The sequence below is a fragment of the Engraulis encrasicolus genome, chromosome 15, assembly GCF_034702125.1.
Source record: "Engraulis encrasicolus isolate BLACKSEA-1 chromosome 15, IST_EnEncr_1.0, whole genome shotgun sequence".
NCBI lineage: Eukaryota > Metazoa > Chordata > Actinopteri > Clupeiformes > Engraulidae > Engraulis > Engraulis encrasicolus.
This window is the reverse complement of record NC_085871.1, coordinates 36,610,437-36,619,126: the sequence shown is the minus strand read 5'-3', so window position 1 is coordinate 36,619,126 and position 8,690 is coordinate 36,610,437. Positions and strand designations below refer to the sequence as shown.

At 43.6% G+C, this 8,690-nt stretch overlaps 1 long non-coding RNA gene across 2 annotated transcripts; it reads left to right on the top strand.

Annotated features, from left to right (window-relative positions):
• The first annotated feature begins 3,104 nt into the window (after positions 1-3,104).
• On the top strand, positions 3,105-6,641 carry LOC134464630 (uncharacterized). 2 transcript variants are annotated; one of them, XR_010037980.1, is made up of 4 exons: positions 3,105-3,562; positions 5,108-5,180; positions 5,299-5,347; positions 6,123-6,641. It is a non-coding gene; the product is annotated as an uncharacterized LOC134464630 (long non-coding RNA). The 2 variants fall into 2 exon arrangements; XR_010037981.1 differs by lacking the exon at positions 3,105-3,562 and adding an exon at positions 4,253-4,616.
• The last annotated feature ends 2,049 nt before the right edge of the window (positions 6,642-8,690 follow it).

Genomic DNA, 8,690 nt, shown 5'->3' with positions numbered 1-8,690 from the left:
ATATTCCCCCACTTTTTAAGGGCACCGTCCCGGTGACCACTAGTGCCATGGCCGGGAAGAGTTCTTGGTAACAGCTGTGGATGGCGTTCCTCTTGGACAGACTTCTGCAGCTTGGTAATAGGGTCGAGGGAGTCTTTCACTACGAGTACTTCAGTCGTCGATAGCACTCTACCCTCTTTTTTTCTGAGGCATAGGGGCTGCACTGCGTAGAGTTGCACCCTTGTCCCCCGACTCTTGAACGTGCACCTTCACAACAGCCAACTGTCCTCCTGAGCAGACCTGAGACAGGGACAGACTTCTTCTGCTTCTTGGTAATAGGGTCGAGGGAGTCTTTCACTGCGAGTACTCCAGTCTTCGGTAGCACTCTACCCAGGACCTCCAAGCCCAGCTCCAGGTAGCCCAGGTACAGACTGGCCAGTCCATTATCCACCTTTCTCCGAAGCCAATCACATGGCTGCATAACTTCTCCAATCTATGGCTGTACACACAAATTGAAGGAGTTCTCTGTTGTTGCAGTCGCTATCGAGCCTGTCTTTAACAGGCAGCGTGTGGTCTTTCCGCAAAACGAACGTCGATGATGGGGCAGTTTCCACTACGCTGTGAACTCGATGAGGCTGACTGTTTCTCTGAGCACAACCAAGCCCCTCCCAGTGCCTGACTCTCAACACTGGAGGGCGCTAGTTTTCCTGTGGCCTTCGCATGACTTCTCCCCTTCGTGGCTGTAGACACGGATTGAAGGAATCTTCTGTTACTACAGTCGCCATCGATCCATTATGTAAATGGCAGCGTGTCGTCACCTCCCCCAAAACGAACGTCGATGATGGGGTGGTTCCCACTACGCTGTGAAGATGATGGAGCTGACTGTTCCACTGAGCCCAGCAAGTCCCCTCCCGATGCCTGGCTCTCGGCACCAGAGGGCGCTAGTTTTCCTGTGGCCCGACACTACAGTAGGCTTCATCCTCAGCGGGCCCCCCACTGTGAGGCACTGGCCCTGGCTCTGGCTCTGGTGGAAGGGTGGCCTGACATACACTGACTTTGTGTCCTTCGTAATTAAGACGCAGGTAAGACTTACATGGATAAGCACTAACTTCCTGCTGCCGGCGGTGATAAAACTGGCGGTTAAGCGTATTAAGAGACTTAAAACAGTGTAAATTCTCCTTTAAAATACCTGGTGGACTGAACTTTACTACCCTACCAGCTTCCCCACCCAACACATCACACACAAGCAAAGTCTTTTCGGTAGAGGACTGGAGTGAAGAAGCACACCGGTCTCTCTCGGCCTGTCCCGGTCCTCCATTGGAAATGTTCTCAACTGGCCTCTTTTCTGCAGCAGTCAGACCTGATACTGTGACAGCAGTCTGGAAAAACGGCCGCTGTGATGCCACCCCTCCGTCCAGAGAGGGTTGGCTACCTCGAAGCTGCTCGTTGACAGCCTGCAGCTGTTTCGTCAAGTCTGTGAAGGCCCTCACCAGAGCCTCCAAGCTCTCAGGGTCCGACATGCTGGAGAGAGACCTGGGGTGCTTGAGCTCGATGGGTGACTTGCTTCAGTACGAGAGGTGGGGTGCTTGAGAGCGATGAGTAGTTCGTGCTCCTAAATGCAACCACTGTTCTTTTTGTGTGTTTTTTTGTCTTACTCTGCTATGGCTCACTTCTAACCACCTCCAGAAAAGTAAACGAAATACAACAAAACAAAAATAAAGCACACAGCCTCCAACCCTGCTCGCAGCGCCAAATGTAACCCCACCAATGGCCACTAGGGGGTACTCTACAGGTCACGGTATTCACTGAGATTAATTAATAAAAGGAGGAGGCTGATGTGCAAAAAATAATATCAATTTTATTAACAAACAAGATAAAGAAAAATGAATAAACAGAAAATAACTAGGTCAGCTGTGGCAAATCACCCGGGCAAGTAGGCTCTACTGTGCTCACCCCACTGAATAATACACCCACCCGTTACCTACACGGCAAGCTGGGCCAACTCTGGGCCGTACACTACACACTACAAGGGTTAACCTCTTTACACAGCACGGCAAGCTGGGCCAACTCAGGGCTGTACACTACACACTACAAGGGTTAACACAAGAGTTAACTTGTTTAGCCTACACCGCAGACAGGGAAGGAATCCCATACACTACACTCGTGAGGGGTGTACTACTAAGCCCCTTTTACCAGCGACCCAGCCACAGCCTGACCAAAATAAATGATTATAACAAAACATAAAGAAAAGACAGACATAAACACAAAGACTGGAGGTGGTTGAGGCGGTACTGAAATCAAGCGAGCCTGATATTCACGTTACGATTATTGAGCTTCTTACGAATTAAACCTCACAATAAATATCTAAAAAAAAACAGTGGTTGCATTAACGTCTGTAAAACAACACATAAGATACACAATCATTAACCTCACATCTTCATAGTCATTTAAAATGAGTTAAACCACAATGTGTAGGTACAACTTAAAATACCTTGTTACTTTATGGTTTGCACTCTCGCTTTCTGTCCAGGCCAGCACCAGGAAATGGTAGGGATCTTCTGTAGCAGCAATAAAAATAACATGACCATTTCAGTAAAATGCACACAAAATGGCACCAAGGCCACACAAACACATACACTTCACGTAGGTTAGCTTCACAGTAATAATCAGCAGGTGTTGAACAGGCTCTTGCAAAAGGTAGCATGTCACACAAATTACCTCTTTAAAGTCCAGTCCACAGAATGGAAGCTCTAAAGTGCCGAACCTTGATTAAAAGTTGGTTAAAACCTGCTGGGGTAAACGTTCAGATGGAGAAGATTTTCACCGCCGGCAGCTAAAGTGTAACGAGTGCTTCTCTCCTCGCGTTTGCTGTGTGAGTGTGGTTTAAAAGGATCCCCGGCTATGAAGAATATGGGCTGATAGACCACACTTATTATTTTTGACGAAAATATTTTGTTTAAAAAAAATCATAAAATACTGCCATGCCCTTAAAAACTACATTTTTCGGTGACCAACGGATGTTTTCGCCGCGCAGTGCATTCTGGGGGCGATGACGTAGGGAAGTTGCAGGAGTCTGAAAATTTCGATAGCACACTGCTCTCTTGATTAGCAACTGACGCCGGTTTGGTAGTAAAATGCCACATTGTGCTACTTTCGGATGTAATTTCCAATCGAAAGGCAATAAGGGGAGTGGTGTCACTATATTTATATTTCCAAAGGACAAGAAGGGGAGAAAAGGTGGGAGGATGCCATGGACGGAGTACAGCTAGCTAGCTATATAGCTTCCTAAAAGTGGCGCTGAGCCCAGCATTTTCTCCTCAATGGATTTAGTCGACTTCCACTGATGGAAGACCTCACCGGGAGCGATTGGCTATAAGCCTAAGCTAAAACCAGAGGCTTGCCCGACGATCACCCCCCATACGGAGTCTAAAAAGTCCAGGGAAGCGAGTGAAATGTGCGTTAAAAACGTGACAGATAAGATGCTGTGTGCTCTCCTGAGAAGACAACTATGCTACGGTAACATCAGGCAAATCAGACTCGTCGCCACTCATCACAGAGGAAGACCACCTTACTCCACACCACAGTAAGTGTTGTTAACACTACTTCTATGTGTTGTCAATCCAAAAAATGTATTTGCGGCTACTTGGACGGTTTTACTTAGTTCAAATGCCGCGGTGCAGTGACCAGCTGATGTGAGAAAAAATGTAACCTATCTCGAATAGAGATGATAAAAAACCCGGAGGATCCGGTTGGAGAGCCGGGTAAAGACCTCATCCGAACAGACCGGATGGCTGTCGTGCATTGAGCCGCCAAAGGCGGGTCAGACGGCATTTCATTAATATGTCAACAAAATGGCAGTTACAGCGCGAGAAATTGTGAAACCGGAATATAGGCTATCCTCTTTAGTTGACTACAACAGCCATTCTCTAATCTCCCTAGTATGCTGTTCAGTCACGAACACTCACTGAGTAAAACTGAACCAACTCCCGCCTCGTCATTCATCGAGCCTGTTTGACCCGTCCAGCCTATGTTGTGGCCAATTGAGTGTTTGAGTCGCGGATCCCCGCTCCCTATGCGTGTGCTTCTGACTCTGTTGAGGTCTACATTTTAATGTTAATAGTGCTCTGCCAACGCTTTAACATCTCAGTCTGTAGGCTACTCTTAGGGAAATTATAGTCTACAGACGTGACTCGATCACTCACTGCGTTACAGCGTAGGCTACAGTCTTTAAAGCCACTGCTGCCGTCACTCCCCTCACTCAGCAGCGGCGCCCTCGGCGACTCGGTGAGACGAATCCTGACTGAGTTGTTGGTAGCAGCGAATCCCCTACGGATCGGATCAATCGCTTAAGTTTCGTTTTTGCCACGAGTGTGTGAGTCGCAAGGCAACTCGGCAGCGGAAGCGAGTGGTCATCTGCTGCTCGCCTCCTGACTGTCCCTGCTCAACTAGACTTCTGCTCCCAAATGTTTGACTTTTAGTCTTAAATGGGCTACAAACACACACATTATTTATTGCGAAATCAGGAACATGCCGTTTCACTGCTGCCAAAGGCTGTTCGAGTTGTGGTTGCATGTTTAGTGAGGAGACCCAGGTGGGTCGGATCGCAGCATGAGTTTAGGAACTGTTACATTCATAAAGTGAGTTTTGTTGATCAAACTGTCTTACTCTTTGATTTATCAACGTGAATTGATAAATGGAACAACAAAGGCGAGGCGCATAGCTACTTAACGGCAGAAACGTTTTAAAAAATACATTATTTTTTATTTATTTTTAATTATTTTAAATAAGTGATCCGTGTGATCCGATTGATCCGTCTAATCCGGGTACCCTCCTTGGAATGATCCAATCAATCCGGACGCCTCAAAGATTCGAGTTAAGCACCTCTAATCTCGAAATATCACTAGCATATGTGGCAACGTGCACCGAGTTGGCTACTGAGACTAATGTAGTGGTACGACATGGTTTGAGTCTGAGATCTGTTGTCTATTCACAGTCAGTGTCTACTTTTGGTATTGACTAGTGATTAAAAAAAATTGTTTTAGAGATGTATTTAGTAGCCTACCTTCTGGGTAGGCTACTGTAAATCTTGGTTTTATATCTGAATCTAACACAGTACATATTTGTGCAGGTATGAAGGAGGGCTTGCACCAACTTCAAAAAACCCAAATTGATGCCTGTCCCGTTATTGTCGGCCATTTCAGGTGAAACATAACCTACAGTCTTTATTTTAAAACCGTTTACCTGGCACCGATGGTGTGTGCGTTTGTGTGTGTCTTTCTCACTCCCTCCTCCATCTTTCTGTCGTATGTTTCTTTTCAGTGATGATGAATCTGAACGTCAGTCTTGAACAGAAACTAGAGCTCTGATGGTGAGTATCAGTTCTCATGCGCTATTGTGCGACCACAATGTGTGTTATTTACTATATTTATGGAAGACAAGTATTGCCAATTTCAATATGCAGTTTTTCTCATGCTACCCTTAACAACATGTAGGCCTACTTTTGTGTGGCCCTTTCTGAAATGATATTCTATTGGGCTTTTTCAAATATCTAAACCAACACAAAATGCCATGTCCTTATTAGAATGCCCAGGATCTTAGAAAAAGGCTGAATGAACACATACTGCATCATTAGGTACTGACAAGTGCAGGGTATCATGATCAGTACAGTTGCATGTTGAAATTGTGCCTTGATTTCATACTTTTGCCATCTTTGAATTCAGTAAGTGCACTGAGTAAAGAGACAAAGGTCAGTAGGTTCCTAGTTTAAGGGTACGTTGGTTGTGTATGTTGACTCAAAGCCTTCTTTAGCTGATTTGTTAGATCTTACTTGACTTACATACCGGTATGTCTTTTTGTTGACTGGAAGTTGATTACATCAATTAGAACCAAAATGAAGAATATTTGGACAGCTGTGTGTCTACCAAAGTACCTCAAACCTAAATCGTGTCCAATCTATACTGTGATGCACAATATTTTTCAACCGGTTCCATTTTTCTCAATTAAGATTTCATGTTATGTGAGACAGTTGCTTATATTTCACATGTGCAACTTTGCGCGCCATCATCTACAATAACACTTATTGTTGACCATATAATGTAATAGCACTATGTGCATACATCTGGAAATGTGCTCTCGTTCTACAGGATCGGGGTTCCAAGCAGCTGCTGATAGACCATGATGGCTGCACCTCATGACCACCTACATCCTGAAGACAATAAATATGCTTATTGGGCTGTAGTGACAAACATGTACATTTCTTTAGAGGGACACTGTGTGAGATTTTTAGTTGTTTATTTCCAGAATTCATGCTGCCCATTCACTAATGTTACCTTTTTCATGAATACTTACCACCAGCATCAAATTAAGTATTCATTATGACTGGAAAAATTGCACTTTTCAAACATGAAAAGGGGGATCTTCTCCATTGTCCGCCATTTTGAATTTCCAAAAATGACTGTACTTGGACCATACTCGAAAATATTTGTTAAATACTTAAATATTCATGTTAAAATCAAATTTGGCAATAGGCAGCCCAATTTCAGGAAGCAGCATAGTTGCAGTACCTTTTTTTGACCATTTCCTGCACAGTGTCCCTTTAATGTTACTTTTAACTTTGTTGTTGTGAGAATCTTTCTATTCTTGATATAAAAATACAGTGCTGACTCTGTTTTCAGTTTTTTTTATTTGTATTACTAAACAAAGTAAGAATTTGCACTTGACATACTGAAACATGTAAAAAAAATTAAAAAACCCCGTAAACCAATGTGCCTAAACCAATTGAATGTGCAAGCTTTACATCTATTTACAAGTAATGACTTTGTTTAAAAAAGTGAGCTGGTGGGTCCGGACCGCAGCACTTCCTCTCCTGGTCGGCATGTCTGAGCAGTTCCCACAGGTACCCCAGGTGTTCCTGCTGGAGATGGGACACCATGCCTGTTCCGCTACTCTAGCAGGCCATCAAATACCAGACCTGGTCCTCCAGTGTCATCTCCTGCAGAGAGTTACAGGAAATTTAGGTTGATACATACTGCCTAGGCCAGGGGTGGGGAACCTTTTTCTTTCGAAGGGTCCGACCCATGAATTTAGCTTAATTGTATTTCAAATGTATTTTCTAAGATTCCATTACAAAATATGTCATTTCATATCAAGCTGCACAACATTAAAATTACATCGGGGGCCCGATAAAACAACCTGAAGTGCAAACGGCCTTTAAGACATGGGTTGCGTTCCAATATGTGACCTTGTGTCCTCCACTTGTGCTTGTGGCCTCGTACCAGGAAGTGATACGTCATGATGACATCACTGACAACAGCATTATATTTCAATATCTTTCAAAATCACATTTCAAATGTCATTTTATCATTTGCAATTGGGATGGTGAATGAAAAACAGTGCCCCAAAAATTGTTTTGGCAAGGCTGACGGCTGGAAAGTTTGTTTTCTCCACTGAGGAGGGGCCAGGAGGCGAAGCGAGGTCACAAGCACAAGTGGAGGACGCAAGGTCGCATATTGGAAAGCACTCATAGGTTCCCCATCTAAGCTAGGCCATTGATATTGGGAAAAGAAAATGTGAAGGAAAACACATTGCATCAGTTGATAAATGAAGGTAATTTGAAGTACTGTAGCACAGGCACTTAATGATACAGAAACTACAGGTAGGCTGATATAAAGTAGCATAGATGCTTGTGATCTTGCTTAGTTATGCTATGTTTATCCGTCTCACTCTGAAAAATGTGTCACTAGCCAAACAAGGGAACATTTTCATACATCTTCCCCTTCATCAAAACTGGGAGAGCAGGGGGGAGAAAGGTCTTTTTCAGAATTATTTTAGTGCAACGTCACAAGTGTATCGGAGTTCCATGGATGTGACATTTTTGTAAAGTGAACTGCAGTGTAGGCTTAACTGTATGCTAGTTGGAGTGAGGGGAATGTACCTTTGTTTTGGGTCTGGGTGCTGCTGCTCCATAATCTACTCCAGGATATGGGCCCAGTTTGTCTGCTACTTTCTTGACAGATGTCACTGGACCAAGGCGCTGTGAGCAAGGTCAGGGTATTTTCTGGTCACCTGCATAATAAACAGTGTTGGGCAGTTAATGCATTACTGATTGCATGTTGCTGTCTTTTCAAAAGAATCACTTACACTACAACAATACTATATTTAAAATGCAAGGCATTACTTTTGCATTACTTAAGTTACTTTCGCAAAAATAGGCTAACTGTAGGCCTAAATATGGATCTGGCGATTTATTATGGTGTAAATGAATTTCATGAGTCATGACTTTTTCAAATCTCATCCAGGAGGTGTTTTTGGCAGCATGCAGACTAAGAACTACCAGGTTCAGGGATAGATCTCTTTCTGACCCACCACACTGAATACCACTATATCCAGGTCATTGTAATGCATTGTAAGTTATTTAGCATTGTAAATAAGTAAATGTTACAGATTTTTGCCCTGTAATGCCTTACATTAACATACTGCAAAATAGTAATGCACTACAGTAGGCTAATTAATTACTTTTGTAATGCGTAGCAACTGATAACTGAACACTGATAACAAACATTAACAATTCATACTCAGTGCAAGCTTGCCATCTCGGTAAAATTGCTAACTCTTGGTTAGCCAAGAAAGACTTGATTCTGTCACATAAGGAAAGATGGCAAGCTTACAGTAATTACACCTGTTCCCATTTAATTAGATCATATGATTGTTTA